The sequence below is a fragment of the Talpa occidentalis genome, unplaced genomic scaffold (assembly GCF_014898055.3).
Source record: "Talpa occidentalis isolate TD23 unplaced genomic scaffold, MPIMG_talOcc4v2.1 talOcc4.6, whole genome shotgun sequence".
Taxonomy (NCBI): domain Eukaryota; kingdom Metazoa; phylum Chordata; class Mammalia; order Eulipotyphla; family Talpidae; genus Talpa; species Talpa occidentalis.
In genome coordinates, this window is record NW_023604972.1 from 77,906,412 (window position 1) to 77,929,085 (window position 22,674).

Consider the following 22,674-nt stretch of genomic DNA (forward strand, 5'->3'; position numbering starts at 1 on the left):
TAGTTCTGTTGAAATATTTTCCCAAGACTATGTCCATTTTGACAGTTTTACTGATAATTTATATATAGTGAGCAAGCAATGAATTTAAAGTTCTTGCTTAAACTCCCAGTTCCATCATTTACCAGGCATTTTATTCGAGGCATTTTATTCCAGGCAGAGTATCTCACAAATACTCTGAATCTCCTCTCTCATTTATAAACTGGATATAATATCATCTAGTTCAAGGGCCTCCCTGGTGGCACAGAGGTTAAAGTCTCAGTGCTATCAAGCTATCACCAGCCACGATGGCATGAGTTCATTCCCCAGCCAGGGACCTAACCCACATGGCACAGCAGACCTTTCCTTTCTCACCTGTTGCTCCCCTCTGCAGTGTATTTCAGTGGATCTGCTTCCCACTCTGTCTCTGGTGAATCACTACCTGTACCTCTGACCTACATTCCAGTTCTTGCGTGCATAAATAAATAAAAATATCATCTACCTCAAAACATCTCAAATGGTTTTGGGTAGTAAACAATTTTTTGATCGTGTATTGAAAACACCATACACAACATGACATTATACTCTTAATAAATCATTACTCTAAAACACAAATAAATGTAATGTGATTGTGATAGTGATCATGCTACCATTATGGCTTTTGGCAGTGGTGTGAGGCAGCAGGAATTCTAATTGTAGACTCTCTGAGATGGTCGGGTTAGTAGTTTAAGGACCATTGTTATCCTAAGGGGACAGAGGGACCACATCACGAGGAAGCCTGCGCTGTCTTCAGCAATGCAACTATCAAAAGCTCTTTATGCTGAACCATTGAGAACCTATTCCCCCAAAACCCCAGAAATATAATCTACCTTGTGTTTTTTTTTAAATTTTTTTTGTTTATTATTTTTGGTGGGGAAGGGTAAAAATCAAGTCTCTGATAAAGGAATAAGCAAGAAAATTATTATTGTTTTCCACTATAATGCAGGTGGTGTGGTTCAGGGTGTTAACAGTTGAGATAACAAGTGGCCAGATTGTTGATATATTCTGAATACAGAAACAACAGGATATCTTAATGAATGTATGAGATGTGACAACTTTAACTAAAAGAGATCTCAACCAGGAAAAGTAAAGTAGTATCAAGAAATAAATAGATGGGGTTGTTAAGATACTGAAGGAGAGATCCAGGAAAGAATAGTGATCAGTTCTTGTTCCACATTCAAGCTAGTGATAACAAAATCCATGACCCTTTAACGTGTTAAAGAATATACTCTAACAAGAAAACAGAGCACTACAATCAGAGATGTTTCTGAAGCCAGATAAGTTACCGCAAAATTGATACAGAGTATAATGAATCTCTATAGTTTTCTTTTAAAAATGTAAAAGAAAAGAAGGCAAAAAAACAGTAATGAAATTCAGTTCAAACTTTGGAGATTGATATCATCCAAAGCTACTGGCTAAAGAAATTTTGAATAGAGATATTTTTTACAATAGTGTCTATGTTCTATAATTCAAAATAAAGAAGTCCTGTTCTGGTCCACAAAATATTTAATAACTTCTGTGTCTTGGAATGCCAAAACATCTCTCTTTGTGGATTGTCACATCTCTGGCTGATAGTGGCTTTGCCCTGCTGTCATGATTATTAAGGAAAGGCAAGGAAAATGAAATAGGAGAGATATAATATTATTCTGATGGGAGAGTATTGATGACACTCTTTAAGTATCATAAATACTATATTTAAAGGCAATGTTTTCTCTTTTTAAGTAAATGTATGTGGAGTCATGTATGGCTAATTTACTTTATTCCTTCATTTTTCACATTCTGTTCCAATAATCTGATTGCATGCTGTTATACTTTGCCAGCATCATTCCCAAGGGAAATATAATAAAAAAAAAACCCACAACTGCAGAAACCAGCACCCATCTGCTCCTTTATCACCAGCACCATTTCAATGATATGTATAATTCCCTTTACAGTAATAAAGTGTCTGATCAGTGATTAATAATTCAAAATACAGTAAAAGAAAACCAAACAAATGGCTCCAATGTAAGAAACCTACATAGGAATTAAGTTTGGACATAATGTAGTGTCTGTCTAAATGAAGAAAAGCAACATGGTTTACGAGCAGAACACTGAAGCTATATTTAAAGATGTAGTGTCTAGTCAAGAGTGGCAGTAGATATTTTTTCTTCTGAAAAAAAAAACTGATTATATTACTGCTAAATCATTTGTCTGATGTCTTACTAATTGAAATTGTGTTTTACTGTAGCTGCCTTCTATCCTGTTATTTCCACAACAGATTGTAGTTTTACTAAATTTATATATAATCATGAAAGACAGATTGAATCAATATCAATCCAAGAATCTCTTCTCCACCCAAACCTCTATTTTTATCTTAAGTCTCTGCATTTTTAAGCCAGAACAAGGATGCTCTCCATGCCTTATTCACTAGATGCATCAACTAGCCTAAATGACACTTTTACTTTCAAACATCACTAAAAGTATTTCAAAAGTACCAGGGATGGAAATACTTTTTGCTTAGGAAAGGTTTCTATTGAGTTTAACTCTTTCCAATAATAAATCCCTGGCATTTTGGGGGGAAAGAGATAATGGGTCCACATATGTAATCTTTAGTGGAATATAAACTTGGAAACAAATGAAACCAGCTTTAACAGAAAGTAAGTGAAATTTCACAGGGAGAGGACTTTGGAAATACTAGTAATATTCCATTTTTTAGCCTGGGGTCTGGTTCTATATAAGTTCAGAACTATTCTTTAAACTGCCTAAATTCTATGCATGAGACTATATGTATGATATATATATATATCACAATATAAAAGTAATATCTTCTTTAAAGATTTTTAGCTATTCAAATACTTAGGGGTACTTCTGAGAGTCAGGAAAAAGCAGGTAATATTTCAAGGATTATTCCAGACCTCTATTCTGTATATGTTACATATTAGTCAATCCATCACTGCCAACTCTTTGTATTAAAGAATATTTAAAGGTGAAAAACCAGAAACTCTTCTATCTTAATCAAAAGTTAGGGACATCATGATATATGTGTTATCACTAATAGATTAGAATGTAAAGCAAAAGCTTCTGTCCTCTCACTATTTTCTTTTTGTTTTTATTTACTGATCATGAACAGAAACTCATTGTGAAATAATTATTCCCTTTCATGAATTCACAATAAATTAAAAACGGAACAAAAGCAGCCATCTACCTTGAGAGTACCATTATAATGATGCTGTATTTCGCTTTACAATAATAAAAATTGTCAATCAACTAAAACCTTAGGAGTTTAAATAAGTTTCTCTGCTACACATGAAGAAAAAAAAGGTACTATGAAATCATATATCATTTCTTTCTTTCTCTCCATTATAATCAGCTGAATTTATCTTTCTATGCTCCTATTAATGGATAATTTACAAGGGACAATATAAAAATGATTTTTATACCAAAAAAATTAGCATTAGTGCTCTTTATAGTCTTTCCCTTTTGGGGGAGTAAAGCATGTCCAAAGAACCCAGTGGTCATTTTGTACACTGGTATGATTAAAAATGGTCAAATTGTGTGTAGACTTAAAAAGACTTTACCGGAAACTGTTGGAAAATGCCTGATGTTTAAAGGCAACACTGCTAATCTGTAATTAGATATAAAAGATATAAAATAAAAAATTAACAAATAAAAATGTTGACAAAGAGTTTTAAAACTATAATAATAAATTCCCTTTGATCGAATCTCTCCACCTTAGAAATGGGTAAACAAAGTATGTGTTCTTAATATTCAAACTGTGATTTTCTTTAAAAATTTTTTTCCATGAAAAATTACAAATACCTATACTGATTTCAGTCAATGCATTTCATCCACATAAAGCATTTCTTTAGGGCCATGGCATTTTTCTCAGTGCTGCATTATAATTTAAGGAGAGCGACATAATGGAATGCATGATAATGAATCATACGGATATTCAAATGACTGATCTAATTTTACTTTGTAACCTAAAAGTGCCTAAATAATTATGTTGCTTTTCTAGATGTCTGCTATATTTCTTCTTATTAAGTCTAGATGTGGTTTAGAATCCTTCTCGCTTACTTATTAATGTACATTCTACAGTTTATTTAATTGGCATGAAATGCATTAAATTACTTAAATTAATCCTTTACATTACATTTTATGCTTTTACTTAATCACTCGAGTATTACAAAGGAGATTTTGGGATTGAAATGATCTAAGAGCAAGCATTGTAAGATCAAACGATGCCTTAATTTGCTTAAATATATTAAAAATATACATATATATAACAACACTTCCTAAAAATTTGCTTCAGACACTGTTTTAGCCTCTGGGAAAACAAAGATAAATAGAAATGGTGCTTACCTCACTTTCACTGGGGTAAGGGGTGGGTAGCATTTTGAAAGGAATGGAAGACAAAGTAATGTGGGGAGGTCTATATAAGAAGCAAATACAGTATGATGTGTGGACATCAATACCTCTTAAGGATGAAGCAAGATATTGATGGAGAGGTTAGGAAAGCCCCTCCCTTATAGCTAATTCTTAGCAGAAAGTAAGAAAGTGAAGTTATGTTAGAGAGTAACAGTCCATATGTGTCTATGGAGTATCCCCAAGGGAGGGAAGAGATATAGCTTGCCATTGCCTTCAATTCTGGGTACATGGAAACCTGTGTGTAACCAGGAGATTACAAAGCTGTGGCCTACAGTAAAGGGGGGAAAGACACAAAAAGGAATAATTCACCCCCCTTATCATTCTTCCACTTCCCTTAGTGGTGAATGGCCCTCCCCTCATCTCCAGTATAATATTCTACTGCTTGCTCTCACTAATCTCCACCTCATTCTGTCCATAGGGAAAAAATTCATTTGTCTGTTTATTCTTCACCTATTTCACAAAGATGGTAAGTTTCAAGAGAGCAAGGAGCTGTATTTTCAGGCCCTAGAACTATGCCTGGCATGATAGCTTAGGTAGGAGATGCAACCAACATGAAAAGAGAAAAAAATAGCAAAGGTGCAGGAGGACATAAAGACAGCTTCACATAAAAAAGGACAGAAATAAAGAACAGCAAACCATGTCTCACCATGGCCCCAATCCTTCACCTGGCCCAGAAGCCACCCCTTCCAAAAAGTTCAAAAAGAATGTTTTGAAAGGATTATGCCTACCATGTATTCTACATACTACAATAGCTTGTCAGATTAAAAGCCAGAACATCGACTGCTTTTACACATATACCTATTCCAGGTGAAAAGTGGAAAAAAAGTAACACCTTTAATGGGCAATATTAAAATTGAAAGCTTATTCAAATAAGTAGGTTTTTCAACATAAAATATTAATCTTTTCAATAATTATATTATAAGAAAGAAATGGAATACTATTGCATGAGCCATAAGTTCAAGTTCTTATCCTGAGCACTTAATACTTTTTCATAAACATCAAAACATTAACCTGCCTTTTTTACATTTTACTGCTGTTATGTTCAAAAATTCATTCTCCTAGACAAATGGCCATTCAAAAACACAATTCAAGTGATATATTATTCCCTTTGACTATAAAGGTATATCTCCCCATTCAGATTTTTTTCATTCAAATTTTGCAACAGCTGTTATATGCTATATTTCTGAATATGAAATAAATACTTTGCTTGCAATTTCAACAATCCCTGATCCTTTCACTGAAACACTGAAATATATTTTGAATTTAAATTAGGTCACACACAAAGGTTATTTATGTTATTTTCTTTGGCATAACTTGAATATTTTAATTGTATCCAATTTATTTTATAGGTTAAAAGTAAAATGTCATGAGCCTCATTATTTAAATTTCATATACGAAAACCATCTTTGCCTGAAATATTTTGACATGTACAAGACATCGACATTGTAGTTAGTATTACTGCTCAGCAAAATTTAAAATTTTCGGTATTATTATTCCCCCTACATTAAAGATGTTTTTATAGTTTTATACACTTTTTTCTATTTCATGTTGAGATACATCAATGCTGCAAAAGTAAAGGTAAAATTAAAAGGAGAAAATTACAATGTTCCTGTTTATGAAAAAAATTCTCTGAAAATTTCCTACAGTACAACAACAAAGATTTTACATATTGACAAGTCAGCCCACCACCAATGACAGGTAGACTCTTTACTGAGTTAGAAGCTGAATAAAGTTTTTTACTGTACCCAAATCCAATCTTCTGCCAGAAGCTGGTTATCACTTAGTGCTTAGTTTGTACATAGCCACTGAATATGCCAATCTTGAAAAGACCCAATTGTGACACTCTGGGCATGTCTCAGAAACATCATTCAGTTATTATGCTATCAGGAGAGCTAGATGTGCAATTATATATCAATATATATATCTCCCCTGAAAACTATGAAATGCCATATATATGCAAGATTAATATTAGTAACAATAATGACTAAAAAAATGTGAAACATCAGTATTTCTTTCCCTTCCATGTAAGATTTGAGCCACAAGGGGGGGAAATGCAGACTGAAGGATATACGGAACTGATCTCTCTGCCTCAGTCTCTGTATACAATGTGTGCAGCTTTACACACACAGTAAATAGATAGACACCATCTTCTTATGCCCAGGTGACTGTAACTGCCTCCTGAGCTCTGCTTTCATTTTTGCAACTTTGTAAGTTGTGTTCAATACACAGAAATCATAGTCAACCTCCAAAAGGTAAAACAATTCATATCACTCTAATAAACGCCCCTCTGTGACTTGTAAGCTTAGTCAGAATAAAGGTGAGTCCTTAAAAATGACATTCAGGGCATTACAAAACCAACTGTCCGCCCTCTGTTCTCCCTCACGGACCACTCCTCTATCCACACTCACCCCTGCACACTGATCTCTCCCTGTTCTTTACACATGCTCCCAATTTAGGGTCTTTGCATTTGCTGTTTCTACTGCCTAGAATATTCTCACCCCATGTATACATGTGGTTTTCTCTTATCTCACCTTCAGGTCTTTGCTTAATGGTCACATTCTTGTTGAGGTGTTCATTAACCTTGATATTTAAAACTGCAACCCTCCCCTTGTCCTGGCATCTCCATCTTTCTTTACCACTCCAAAATATTTAGTCTTTACAATCCCACTTACTATACATGTTACTTTAATTTCTAACAGTAACCCTATGAGTGCAGGCATTTGTTTATACTTCATTCACTAGTGTACCCCCAATACCTAGCTCCGCCTGACAGGTAGCAGGACATAAGTAAAATTAACAGACAAGCAACTTTAAATATCTATTAAATTAACATATACAAAACTTTTTGTATCATATAGTTACATGAGCTAACTATCAATGATATTATAACAAGCCTTTGAACTCAGGTTCAAGGAAAATGTTCCAAAAAGAAGGAAAAATAGCAGGTAAACAGAAAGAACTCCCTGCAAATATGTGATCCCCACAAAAGTTGTCTTCAGAGTCTTCAACTTCTCATTTAACCATTTCTCTCCTCTTTAGTTGTCCAATATTTTGCTATTTTTTGTTGTTATATTAATTGACTTTGTAGACATTGAATAATAATAAGCAAGTGGTTCAAATTTTCATGGGCTCAATTGTTCATAAATTTTATTTTTCATTTTTCAGATGGTAATTTTCTAAATTATCATTTCATTTTCCAGATGAAGAAACAGTGGCTGTGGGAATTATATAACTTGAGCTTGTTCAAAGTGATAGAACATCTCAAAGAAAGTCAGGACTATCTGTCACAAAGCCTATGCTCCTGGTCTCTCAGCTATTTTGCCTTCCATTTTATTGAGAGCTGGTTACCTGCCAAACTTACCTTTCATTTTTCAAAAATATTTATTTATTTTCTGGTGAGAGGATTCACCAGAGACAGGGTGAGGAATAGAACAGGAAGATTTATTGAAATACACTGCTGAGGGGAGCACTGGGTGAGACAGGAGAGCTGTTGAACCATGTGGTTCAGCTCCCTGGGCAGGGATCAAACTCATGCTGCAGAGGGTGAAAGCGTCCTAGCACTTTCACCTAAGTGCTTAACCCCTACACCACCAGGGAGAGCTAGATGTGCAACCTTACCTTTTATTTAACCAAATTGTCAATGGAGACATGAGGGACACCATCTTTGATTGGTTGTTGTGTGGTTTATATATTTTCATATGACTGGGTTCCCTGTGATTTATTCCTCTAACCAGCTATTGTAAGGAAATTACATATATAATTACAGAATAAAGGACAGGATATATATATATATATTTAAAATAGTATTATTTAAGAGGAAGCATATATGCAAACCCTTAAAATGACAATGGACTATGTTAGGCGTACGGTCGCTATGTGTATGGTTCAATGTCAGGTTTGCTGTAAGAGAACACTAGCTCAAATAATATTTCAGTATTCTCCTTGTTAAGAGGCATTACTGTGCATCATTAAATAATCAACACAAGCTGGACTTCAAAATAAGACTGGAAAACCAAGACATACAAAAGTTTGGAAAGTTGTGATTATGGTTAAATTTGGATATTTTTGAACGTTTCAGGTTGTAAAGAATCACTGGACAAAAGAAAGAAAGGGACTGACTCTGGGACCATATTTAAAGCATGAGTTTCACGAGAATGTAGAACTTTGTTATCACTAGTTGCCAAGGAGGTAAAATGAAAACATAGAATAAGCCAGAGAAGAGCTAATGAATAAAGGAAGGTGCAGTGTGTGTTTACAAGGGAGAAGGGGGGCTAGTTTCTGTAAAAAATGATAATACTGTATAACAGAATGCCATGAAATTCATTTTACATCCTATTATACTTTCAGAATTGTGCCACATTAGCATAGTGGCACATAGCATAGCGTTTTCTAGTTAAAATGAATGCTGTATGGGGAAAGAGTCATCATTATTACAGATATTTACTGTGTGCCAACAATGTTACCTAGGGATACACACAAACTGCACCCACTGAGCCTAAAAACTGCTTAAAATATAGTTGTATTATTCATAACATCACGACACAAACAATTACTCTTAGCTATTGATAAATATATTTCTCTTCCACATACACAGATATTATGTATGTTTTGGCAATTACCTATAAATAATTCAAGCTAATTTCCCAAAGATTTAATCCAAGTTGAAATGTATCATTAAAAGACCTGATGGCATATGATGTAAAAAAGAACTTAGTAACAAAGAATTGTACTTAAAAGATATGCATAAGAAGTCACATTTCTCATTCACACATCTTTTCTGCATTTTCAAAGTTGAATAATAAGCATGATTTTTTTTAACAAGATAATTTTTACTTTCTTTGCATACAATAAAAATGTCAGAATTTTAACTTTTCATGCCTACACAACAGATTACAGGTTATAAAAATGTACTCAAAATGAAGGTCTCTGTGTATTTTATAATAAAATGACTAGGGCGAATGAAAATGAGATGAGAAGTCAAAAAGACTGGGTTCTACTCCTGACTGCCGCAATAAAATAGCTATGTAACCTTGATCTAATCAAGTAATATTAAATCTATGGTCTCCAAACAGCCAAAATCCCAACTGACAAAAGTGACAATGAAGCTAAAATCTGTTCATCCCTAAACTAAGTAATTAACTAATTAACTACTCTGATATTCATATTCTGAATGATAAATTGAGACAGTTGGCTTATGAGTTACCTTACAACCCCAAGACTCAGATAACCAAGACACTTGAGAGGTCTATCATCTGATAAAAGCAGATTTCCCATAAAATTTGTGACACTCCTCTAGGCCCTCTATTTTTTTTTTTTTTTTGCAGCAAAATGGTTAGTTTTCCATGGATAGTATTCTTAATTAATAAAAGATGAGTACTATTCAGCAATATAAACAATGTAATGGGAAAACAAGCATGGGTTATGTTTTTAGAAACTTGGGCATTGGATGGTATCAAAAAAAGGTAGACTGTTAATCAACTAAGATTATTTAAGTGCTCCTTTATGAAGGTGAATTTGATTTCTAGTGACATCAAATCTCCTACAATTATTTCTACCACTTGAGCTTAATTATCAGGACATTTTAGTATATCATAGAGGGATTCCAGGAGTTAAAAGTGTGGTAATCATAAAGTCACAGAGAAGAATAGACAAGGAGCTTGTGAGTTTGTACCTAAAAAAATCCCTGAGAAGTTCAATAAACAATAATGAAAGGGACCTAACAATACATTTCAGTAGTGATGTGCCACATCCTGCATGAGATACAACACCAGTATTATACAGACAGAAAGATACAACACCAGTATTGTAAAGACAGAAAGACCTAGCCAAAGGTAGAAACCAAATCACTCTCATGACCTCAGTATGCCTGGGTTGCAAGATGAGGAAAAGACACAAAAAATGATTATGCTACAATCACAAGAGAAAACAGAAATGCAGATATAGATATAAATAGTTTTAGACAGGGGTAATATTAAAAAATATTTAACAAGTAATACTAGACAGGGACTGTAAATCAGAATGAATGCTAGTTACATGATCAGTGCAGCTGGAGTAGTTTATGCCATCTGGGCATAGACAGAAATATTTAGCAGGAAGATTGAAAGAAATTTATGTGTGTTGTTAGATTATTAGAGAGTGCCCCATCTACCTGGTATAACATCAGAGCCCAGAAAGAGGAACCAAATAAATTCATTCTAGATTCTGAGAATCTGCATAAATATGGATAAAAGATAATGCTCAGAATTATCTTTTTCAAGTGCCATTTTCTTCATTTCTTAAATTAAATTTAATTAATTGATAGATTGATTGATGTTAATTTTTGTGCAGAAGAAGTGGAGTGTAGGCCAGAGGTACAGGGTCAATGAGAGGATTCACCAGAGACAGAGTGGGGAGCAGAACAGGCAGCTCTACTAAAATACACTGCTGAGGGGAGCAACGGGCAAGACAGGAGAGGTCTGTTGTGCCATGTGGGTAGCTCCCTGGATCAGGCTCGAATGAAGGCCATAGTGGGGATAGTGCTGAGGCTTAGCCCCTAGGCCACCAGGGAGGCCCAAGGGCAATTTTCTAAAAACACAAAGCACCTATCTGGTAATTTTTGGTTATTTTATTTACATTACATATTAAATGTTCAAAAGAGGAAGTTGTTTAATTGAATATATTTTCAAGTTAGCAACTTTGCTAATTATACCTTAGTCTAAAAACAGATGAAGTGAAATAAAAATTAGCCTACACTAGAATGCCTCAAAAATGTTTTGTATATTAAGACTTTTACTCAAAATTCAGAGTAGGCTATCTCTATCACAAAAATCACATTTTTATATTAGTAACAGCTTACTTTTACCAAGAGCTTAGCATGTGAAAAGCTCTATGCATTGCTATATCTGAGTCTTCAAAATAACCCGATGAGGTAGGAACTTCTTATCTGCAAACATATTTGATTAAGTCATATATATTTTCAGCCTAGGTTAAGAGCAGTAACACACTACCTTGGTGATTATACAACTTCATTCCTTCTGACCCCACCCCCTGCCTTAAATAAAGAGCAAACTATGACCTACATTAGTAAGGCCACAGCTGTATTCAGCATACATTCATCTCCAAATGCAAACTTTCCATTTCCATGTATAATGAACTAGAGAATGAGTTAGGTGCAATATGGTCTCAATAACCTTCACCACTGCCCTAGAAGTGTTTTACTATCTGCATTTTACAGATGAGAAAACTGAACCTCAGAGAGACTAGCTTTAGTCAACATTAACAAAGATCTACCCTGTGGTTTCTATAGCACAGACACAAATGATACTCAAAGTTATGACCAGAAATCATCAAGACAAGGTAAATGCATATTCAATAAGGTGTATTCTAGAAGAAAGGGAAATTAATAGGACATTAGAAAAAATTGAAACAATTTAAAAAGAAAAATGTGCACTGTAAGTTTTACTAAGTAATAATTATTTGCTATCTAAATTATACTGTGTAGTACAAGTAGTTTTTATAGTAAACTGAGTGATCATCAAATTATATTGTTAATATATATTTTACATTCTATTGGAACTTAGGTATAAAAAAATATAATTCATGAATCAGGCTTGGGATATTTCTAATATAGAGACATTTTCTTTTTTTTTTTTAAGATTTATTTATTTATGCATATAAGAACTGGGGTACAGGCCAGAGGTGTGAGGGGTGAGAGGATTCACTGGACACAGAATGGGGAACAGAACAGGTGGATTGACTGAAATACACTGCTGAGGGGAGCAGCAGGCGAGACAGGAGAGGTCTGCTGCACCATGTGGGTCACCTCCCTGGCCAGGGATCAAACTGGTGTTGCAGTGGCTGAGCATAGCTTCATAGTGCTGTGTCTTAACCCCTTGTGCTACCAGGGAGGCCCTATATAGACATTTTCTAAAAGTACTAAAGTTTACTCATAATGTACATTCATTCATGTTAGGATATAAAAGGGAATAAAAAATGAGAATATGATCAGGAATGTGTCATAAACCAAGTCTACCAAAATTTTATACTGTTTTATAATTCAAGGGTCACAATGTCTCAAATATATATACTGTCCTTACAGGAAGTAACAGATAGCTTGTTGAAAGAGGACAGGAAAGAGAACTGAGAGAAAAACCAAACAATTCTTTCATTTTATTTATTTCATATTGCCTTCCAATCAGGCTAACTTACTTAGAATGTTTTTAATTATCAAATGATATGCTTAAACTAAAAATATTTCTTATCATACTTTATTTTCAAAGTAGTAAAAATTAAGGACATAAAAGGAAAATTTTTCACGTATGGCTAACAGACTACATCTACATATCACCGTAATTGAAAATCAGGTTATTTATCACATTCCTTCAATGACACATCATTGAAGAACAAAGCAACTAATTTTAATTTTCTTAAAACAGAATATTCCTGTTAAAGTCTTTGAATTTCCTAGTCCAGCAGACAGAAAGAGATCTGAGGTCTGTGTTTTCCATTCTAAGAGTTTCAGTTACATTGTAAAAATCTGTCAAGGAGCATAAGATTACTAGCTAGTACAAGATTGCTAGTTAGAAAGTTTTTGAAGCAAATTTTTATCCTTAAGGATTGCAGTCCCAACAGGATGCCAATCCCATTACCTGAGGAAAGGTTGACTTTCTGAATGGACTTTAGAGGCAGGAAATAGCTGGTACATTTGAAATATGTTCTAGGGAGAGGACAACAGCTCATAGTGCCTTCAAATGTTTTTTTTTTCTCTCTCAAAATTAAAAAAAACAACCCTCAATCTATACAATCATACAAGCCATACAAGCTCCTCTTACTTTATACCAAATACACCAACACTTTATTAGTCATAGAGACCTAACAATGAAAGAATTCTGAGTATCCCTTCTTCCCTCAAATCCCTTTACAGAGAGCTCTCAAACTACATATAGAGTGAAAATTATATGTTTAGGAAGAAAACATATCCTTCTACATAAATACCAAGAGTTATTCTTAATTTAAAAGAAAGTGTGTGGAGTAACAAGTTTTCAAAAAAAAAAAAACCTATTAGAATAGATTTTAAATAACATTAAACAAAATAAAAGCTTGCTATATTATTTAAAATTTGCAGATTACACTAATTGTGTGATTATATTACACATATACAATGTAAACTAAGTATATTTATAGAAATTTAGTTAAAAAATAAGTAGTAACAGTAAATATTTTTTGAGCTCTTACTCTAAAACAATTAATTGGTAAGCCCTATAGTTTTATTGTCATTTTTAAGTTATGGAAAACAAGATTTTATTGAGTTATGTAATTTATCCAAAATTATAACCTCAGAAAGCAGCAGAGTTAGAATTCAAATCCAGGCTTTACCATGCACAAGTCACCTTTCATTGCTTTTTCATGATACTCTAACTAAAGAAAGTATTATTATTCTCATAAATATTCATATTAGCTATGGTGAAATCAAGACTCAAAGGGGTTCCATGATTTGACCAAGCTTGCATAACCTGTACTCCCAAAGCCTGAACTGTAAGCTAGTGTCTTAAGATTCCACATTAAATGATCTCTCCATCACAGTGTATTAACTTGAAAATCTGACAATAGATATTTGATCTCATACACAGGCAAACAGTAAATGGTCAGACTCTCTCAACAACAGGTAAAATTAACAGACTATCTCGTGAGTCTGTTCTGAATTAAGATATTGACTTTGGTAATATTTAGTTTCCCACCCAAAGCTTAAAACTTGCAATGTTGAAGGACAGATAACAGTACTATAAAATCTCAAATCACTTGTATCTAGGGAGATCCATAATCCAGTTTTTTGTTAAGCACTATAAGAAAATGGTTGATTTTAACAATGAAACTACTACCTATTTAATTCATATATTTAATGATAGCTTCAATTCTTTCTCTTTTTGTTAACTTACACCAGGGGATGCCATGTATGTTACAGGTCAATGCCTACAGGGCTACCATACAACACCAGTGCTCAGACAGTAGAGGCTCTTCCTCTCAGCTGGTGGGTCTGTTGGATCTCAGGAGGTCACATAAATCTATATTCAAATCAGGACTTTTATCAGTAATGGGCAATTTCAGTAGTCAGACCAGGTTATCATCTTGCAGGGTCTCCTGAAGTCTAATTTGGCATCTAGACATGGATTTTGAGATGTAGCAATAATACACTAACTGCATGGACTATCGCAGTTTACATTTCTTTATAAAATATGGTCAAAGAGTCTGAATATTTTGAGTTATTTACTTCTCCTCCCATAAAACTAATTAGGACATGCTGCCACCTGCATTTAACATAACTTTGATTTGTTTCTTTATTAGGTAAAAAAAGCCATTTAGTACTTATTTATTACATGGGAAGTATAAAAATTTTCACAAATAGAGTAGATATGGCAAAACAATAAACTTAATAACAAAAAATAACTGGATGCCTGTTATCACAGTTATACATAGTAACAATTAATTATACTCAGCTTTTTAATCACCATTAAATATATTGCAGGTGTTGGGAAAATATTTAAGGACAAAAAGTTGGAGGTGCTGTATTTGTAGTGAGGGAATGAAAATACACAATGGCTATTTATCCTAGTGACTATTAAAAATGACACTTTCCATTTGTATAGAGAATAAGTAAAATCAAGTAATGTAGCTACAAAGTTTTGCTGGACTTACTATGAAATTCTCTTTTATATATTTAAATGTTTTATGAATAAATACCACAAATTAAGAAATGCCTGCAGAGCCTTTCACCTATGGCATGTCTTTTTGGTTTCATATACTATGCTCATGAACATTCATCTCCTATTTTCCTAGGTTTTTATGAATAGCAGTCTTTACCTCAATGTTTTTCTTGGCATAGCTCTTCCAGATGCAGCTTCAAGTATGGTCTTGAATTAAGGATCAAGTAGCATCCTTTATGCTGTTTCCCTAAACCATCTGCTAGTTTTGTGGGTTTTCAATAAACCAAATGTCACCCTAAATGTTTCCATTCCCAGTGCTCCTAACCACAATAAAATAAATGTGTTAAGTTAAATTAATGCTTAGTAAACTAGAAACACATAAAGAAAAGATTAATGAAGTTTAAGCATTTTTCTTCTAAATAAATATGGGGCAGAAGTGCTATTCTTTTCAAAGCTGGAGTGTGAGATGCTGTTAGTTCCCTTTCTGTAACTAGATTATCACAAAGTCAAACTCATTGCTCAAAAATTTGATGGATGAATGATAGTGAGAAAATAGGGCAATTTGGCTAGCGGAAGAACTTTACATTTGGACTTCTAATGTCATCCTCGAATGAGATTAGACATCCAGCCATGGTATACTGTCACTGTGTTAAAAGGAATTTAGGGCCTCCCCGGTGGCGCAGCTGTTGAGCGCTGGCTTGAGAAACTGCGCCCAGCCTCTGCAGTGGCTGCTCCCCGGCCACTGGAGGTGGGTCCCACATGGCACACAAGACCTCTCCTGCTGCCCGCTGCTCCCCTCAGCAGTGTTCTTCGGTCCTTCTGCCTGCTCTGCTCCCCGCTCTGTCTCTGGTGAATTCTCTCACCCTCCCGCACTTCTGACTGTACCCAGTGCTTGTATAAATAAATAAATAAATAAATAAATAAATAAATAAATAAATAAATAAATAAATAAATATTAAAAAAAAGGAATTTAATAAATTTAATGTAAACATTTGTAATATGTTGCAATTTTTAAATCAGATTTTGGCATTGAGTTTTTGATAATCCAGGAGCCTATAGTGTGACTGTGTTAAGAGGAATTTAATAAATTAAATGTAAACATTTGTGATATGCTGCAATTTTTAAATAGGATTTTGGCATTGAGTTTTTGATAATCCAGGAGCCTTAAAAAAATGGAAGTGATGCTGGGGCTTCTCATTTCAGAGAGACCTTGGTGTGAGCACCCTAATGGGGATACATTGATCTTGGTGCATTGAATTAATCTGGCATGTCAAAACAACTGATAATTTGAGATTTTTATGAAGCACCTTAGAAACATGTTAATTTTCTTCACAAAGTTTTCTAAGCCCAGCCTTTTGATCCCCATGACTTTAGACAGAGTCACTGTCCATAGTCTATTCCCACTCTATCCAAACCACTTAAATTGCCATTTTTTGATATGAAAACTAGTTCAAATTAAACTTCTTGGATAGTTTGGCATTACATTCTCCTGGAAGCCAGGGCATTAAACATGTAGTTTACTAAGCCCCAATGCTCCCGCTTCCCCAACTGCCTGCCTGTGTCCAGCATCCCCTCACGTGCTGGGGATGGGAAATTAGGGGCAGCCTTACTGGACTAGACCTTAGTCACATTCTTGGACTCTGTGTCTCTTGACCAATTCACTTTTTTTTTGTCACACCCTAATCACTGATGCTTATGCCATCCTTATTCTTTCTAGACATACCCTCTCTTTGTTAGCTTTTGGATTTTGGAATCTAGTAACTTTGAGCATGGACTTTAAAAGCTTAGTGGCTGAGCTTTTTAAAACAATAAAGGACCAAAAATGACCAGCACTAAGTTGGCACTGCCTAGAATGAATTCAAAGCAGCAGAAACCCAGGCAGACTAAGTTTACCAAAGGCACTGGGCTAGTTCATTATGTAAGGACCACAAGCAGGCCACACACTGCTGTCCTCCCATCCTACGCTACGTTGCACATTAGTACTTTATCATTTAAACTAAGCATTTTTCCAACTTCTTTTACCAACACTCTCTCCTTCAATCTCTGTCTTGTTCCATGCACGTTATTTTAATTTTATGCATTTTTAGTTCTGTTATCTTCTAATACCGTTGTCATCTAACACAGCAGATCATGCACTGCCAAACTTTTTTTTAACTATTACACTAAACAGAACAAAAGAATCCATTTTAATGTTACTCTTCATTTGCTATTTGGAAATAAATAAGTTATTGACCACCAAGGTGAAAGGAGGCAATAAAATAAGCGTTTAAAAGTTAACCACAACTAAGAATTTTAAACAAGAAAGAACAAAAGAAATATTTAATGGAACTATACAAAGTGTGCTAATACATCATATCATTATAGAACAAAGGTGAAAAAGTAGGTGACTGTTTAATTGTTTAAACAGAAACCACACAGCCTGCTGAGGCACAAACACATAATGATATGAACCCAGCAGTTCTGTGTAGCTGGTATTTATGTAGTGTTAACTAAGTACCAGGCACTAGATAGATGTGGAGTCTCACACAGTAACCGCCAGATTTAAAAAAGAAACAAAGGAGGATAATTTGAAGATATAGCACAGACAGTATTTAAAGGATAAAGAAAAATGTGATAGAATATTTAAAAAGAAAAGGAAAAAATTCAAATAGCCTCAAAAAATATTTCAAGAAAAAAATAAGGGAAATAAAAGAATAGTTCATCATATACAAAAAACAGGGTGTGTCATTGGGCTACCTGAGACCTCTTTATAGCACTTTCACCCTCCAGCTTCCTAATGCAGCACAATCTAGAATCTTCAGTCCTTACTGACTTGACATATTTAAATACATTACTTAATTTCTTTCTTTTTTTGTTGTGTGTGTGACATGCACATCTTAAATACACAATTCAATGAATTCTCATAAATCACACTCCTGTAAACCAACATATAGTCAAGTTCCACTGCAATCAACCCCCACACACCACACTGGTTAACCTCCATTCTTACTTCTTTCACCATATATAAATTTCCACATGATAAACATTTTAATATCCATTTCTCATGTCTTTTCAGCTAGACTTTAAAGCCTTATCATCACAAATTTTTTTCAGAGCTGGTAGGGACTACAGAACTTTCAACCCACAAAGAAATGAAAAACCAAAGAAAGCCAGTGGAATGCCTGGGACTAAGTCAGGGAACGCCTACCCCCTCAGGCCTGCACATTTCTTCTCATGTTTAAAGGTAAAAGATGCACTTTTCCACACCCTATCCAATACCTAGTCCAAGGGTTCAGAAATCCCGTTCAACTGGACAGTGGTGGAGAGACATAGTGGTGGAGAAGCCTGGTGGGCAGGCGAGACAGGGAACCCACATGCTGGCAAAGGTGACTGCCTGCTAGGGAGTGTGTCCTCAGCAATCTGCCCTGCACCCAGTCTCTCCTGACTGTAGTTGCCCTTCTCGACAACTTTCCCTCTTTTTGAAAGATTTACTTATCGTCATGAGGCCTTCTCAGTCTCCTCTGCTGCCCTTTCCTTAGGTTTAATCTTAGAACAGTTCTAGAAGCTGTGTAGGTGTCAATGGCACTAGGCTACAGTCATCTGCAGCCAGTAGCCAGGAGTCATTCCACCCCCTCTAGTGGATAGTTGAGGTCATTTCCTCATTCTCAATATAAAGTTATAATAAAAGTAGTTTCCTTGTAGGGTTGTTGTGAAAATAAAAGAAGAAGGTTCCCTGAATATTCACATTATATATTGATATATAATCACAGTACAATGGCTGTTTACAACCTAAACTATATAGAAATTGTTGACTCAGAAATTGTTGACTGACAAAGGAGAAACAGGTTGGGAAAGAGATAGTTGAAGTGAGAGTAAAATTAAAGTGAATGAGTGTGTGTCCAGGTGTCCTGGGCTCTTCTTAGGTTAGAGACTCCCTTCTTTGAACCTCCATAGCACTTTGTTTATGGTACTTATCTTAGCCGGTTGTATAGCAGGAATATAAGGGAACCAAATAAGACATCAGTGTAAAAAAATAATAACAGTACAAAACACAACAAAGCAAAAATGGACAATTATAAATCAGAGACATCCTGCAGGGGAGGAGGAGGGAGAGGGATCAGAGGGAGGGAGGGAGGGAGGAGCACAGGGGACTGAGGTGATGGTGCACAGGTGCATTGGTGAAGGAAACTCTATGGGGACTAGACCTGAGGGAGTGGGGGGAAGCAAGTATTGCTTAAAAATGAACAATGATGTAAAAAATAAAAAGAGAAAATATTTACATCCTGACACTTAGGAGAATGTAGGCTCCTCAGGAAACATGTCTGCTACATAAACTAAAATGCATTTTAAATGACTAAAGTTAAAAATCTTTTTTCTTCCTTCCCACCCTACTCCTTACCTTGAAAAATTCCAAGCTTGAATAGAGGTGGTTATATATTCAGACAAAATAAGAGGCTAATTCAAAGTTTATCTTTAAAGATTTCTGGTAATAGAAGATGAAGCATTTCTATACACTCATAATTATTTTCTGTCTTTTCTATTGCTTCACTTCCAAAACTTGTCATATTTTTCCCTACAACTTGGCAGTAACTAACCTTAAGAAACTAATCTCACAATTCTTGCCAAAGTTCCAAAGATTGCCTTTTAACCATAAATGAGTTTCCACAGGAACCATAAGTAATGAGTGTATTCCAAGATTCTTCAGAATGTTATTCAATCAAATTCCTTTATTCATTGTTCTAACATTCTGTAAGTAACAGCCTAATTCATTCAGTTTCCCCCATAAGTATTACAAAGCATTTATTTTTTATCTTGTCAATCATAATTATTTATCCATTCGAACAGGGAAGGGGAAGCTCAAGCCAATTTTCCAATATTTAATTACACATAAAATTTATGTTATGAACATCTAGACTATCCATTTGTAAAAGTCATACATTTCTAAATATATTTCCAGGACAATGAAATAATTGTCTTTTTCTTCTTATTAAAAATATCACCTGCATCAAAATTGAAAGTACTATTTATCATAATCTCCTAATAGTTATAAATATGCACATTTTTTTATTTTTTTTTATTTTTTTTTAATTTTATTTTATTTTATTTTGTTTGTTTTTTTTTTTTTAATATTAAATGTTATTTTTATATTCCCCCATACAATTGCAAACGCCCCATTCTGACCCCAATCCTTCCCCTCCCGCCCCCCACCCCCCAAAAAGTGTCTCTGGTTCATAGTTTTTTGTTGATTTTGATTTTCACTTTCTTATATTCATTTTCCTGGTCCCTTATTTAAGTTTTCTAGATTCCTGCTATGAGTGAGACCATCCGGTATTTTTCTTTTTCTTTTTGGCTTATTTCGCTGAGCATGATCCCTTCCAGTGCCATTCCATGTTGCTGCAAATTGCATGTGTTTATCTTTTTTGAATGCTGAGTAATATTCCATGGTATATATGTACCACATCTTCTTGATCCAGTCATCTATTTTTGGGCATTTGGGTTGTTTCCAAAGCTTAGCTATTGTAAACAGTGCTGCTATAAACATAGGAGTGCAGGTGCTCTTTGGAATTGATGTTTCTGTGTCCTTTGGGTAAATACCTAGGAGTGGAATTGCTGGATCATATGGAAGCTCTATGTTTAGTAGGTCCAGAAATCTCCACACAGCTCTCCATAGTGGTTGGACCAGTTTGCACTCCCACCAACAGTGCACAAGAGTTCCTTTTTCTCCACATCCTCGCCAACATTTGTTGTTGCTAGTTTTTTTAATATGTGCCATTCTCACTGGTGTGAGACGGTATCTCATGGTAGTTTTGATTTGCATTTCCCTGATTACAAGTGATGTTGAACATTTTTTCATATGTCTGTTGGCCATTTGCATTTCCTCTTCAGAGAAGTTTCTTTTTAGCTCTTCTGCCCATTTTTTGACTGGATTATTTTCTTTGTTGTTGCTGAGTCTCATCAGCTCTTTGCAGATTTTTGTGATCAGTCCTTTATCATTAGTGTTGGGTGCAAAAATGTTCTCCCAGTTGGTGGGGTTTCTCTTTGTTTTTGTTATTGTCTCTTTTGCTGTGCAGAAGCTCTTTAATTTGATGTAGTCCCAGCTGTTTATCTTTGCCTTCACTATCACTGCTTTGGGTGATGTGTCTGTAAAGATGTCTTTGATGTGCAAATCCCGTAGTGTTTCGCCTATATTTCCTTCTATGTATTTTATGGTTTCAGGTCTTATGTCTAGTTCTTTAATCCATTTTGAGTTGATTTTTGTGTATGGTGTGAGGTAGTGGTCAAGCTTCATTCTTTTGCATGTAGCGACCCAGTTTTCCCAGCACCATTTATTGAACAAACTTTCTTTGCTCCAATGCATATTCTTTGCTCCTTTGTCAAAGATTAGTTGACCATAAATCTGTGGGTTTATTTCTGGATTTTCTATTCGATTCCATTGGTCTGTATGTCTGTTCTTGTTCCAATACCATGCAGTTTTGATGATTATGGCTTTGTAGTATAGTTTGAAGTCTGGGAGTGTGATGCCTCCATTTCCTTCTTTTTTTTTCACTAGAGCTTTGGCTATTCGGGGTTTTTGGTGATTCCATATGAATTTCATCAATAATTGTTCTATTTCTTTGAAGAATGCCATTGAGATTTTGATTGGAATAGCATTGAATCTGTATATTGCTTTTGGTAGGATGGCCATTTTAATAATGTTTATTCTTCCAATCCATGAGCAGGGGATGTCTTTCCATTTCTTTGTGTCTTCTTCTATTTCTTTTAACAGTGTTTTATAGTTTTCTTTGTATAGGTCCTTTACCTCTTTTGTTAGATTTATTCCCAAATATTTGATTTTTTTTGTTTCGATAATAAAAGGGGTGGTTTTTTTGATTTCTTCTTCTTCAGATTTATTGTTTGTGTATAGGAAGGCTACTGACTTTTGCGTGTTGATTTTGTATCCTGCCACTTTACTGAATTGATTGATGAGTTGAATTAGTTTTTCTGTGGAGATTTTGGGGTTCTCTATGTATATTATCATATCATCTGCAAATAGTGATAGTTTGACTTCTTCTTTTCCTATTTGGATTCCTTGGATGTCTTTCTCTTGTCTTATTGCTCTGGCTAGGACTTCCAGTATTATATTGAAAAGCAGTGGTGAGAGTGGACATCCTTGTCTTGTTCCAGATCTTAATGGAATTGCTTTCAGCTTTTCACCATTGAGAATGATACTGGCTGTTGGCTTCTCATAGATGGCCTTTATGATGTTGAGGTATGTTCCTTGTATCCCAAGAATTTCAAGGGCTTTTATCATGAATGGGTGTTGCACTTTGTCGAAAGCTTTCTCAGCATCTATTGATATTATCATATGGTTTTTATATTTCTTTTTGTTGATGTGTTGGATAACGTTGATTGATTTTCGGATGTTAAACCATCCTTGTATGCACATTTTTTTAAATTAGCATATTATTTGGAAATATTTTAGTGTGGAGTTTAGGAAACAGCTTAACTCAAGAATTTTATTTGTAACTAATGTTTGCACTAATGGTTCAAAACACAGGACTCAGATTTGAAATCATCTCTAACAACCTCATTAAAAACAAAAATGCTCCATCAG

At 34.7% G+C, this 22,674-nt stretch overlaps 1 long non-coding RNA gene across 1 annotated transcript in view; it reads right to left on the reverse strand.

The window, feature by feature from the left end:
- The window catches only part of LOC119260277 (uncharacterized), an 81,880-nt gene extending 61,875 nt beyond the window's left edge, over window positions 1-20,005 (reverse strand). The window contains exon 1 of the long non-coding RNA XR_008549381.1: window positions 19,480-20,005. This is a non-coding gene — a long non-coding RNA (uncharacterized LOC119260277). The remainder of the gene's footprint in view (window positions 1-19,479) is intronic.
- Window positions 20,006-22,674: the final 2,669 nt, after the last annotated feature.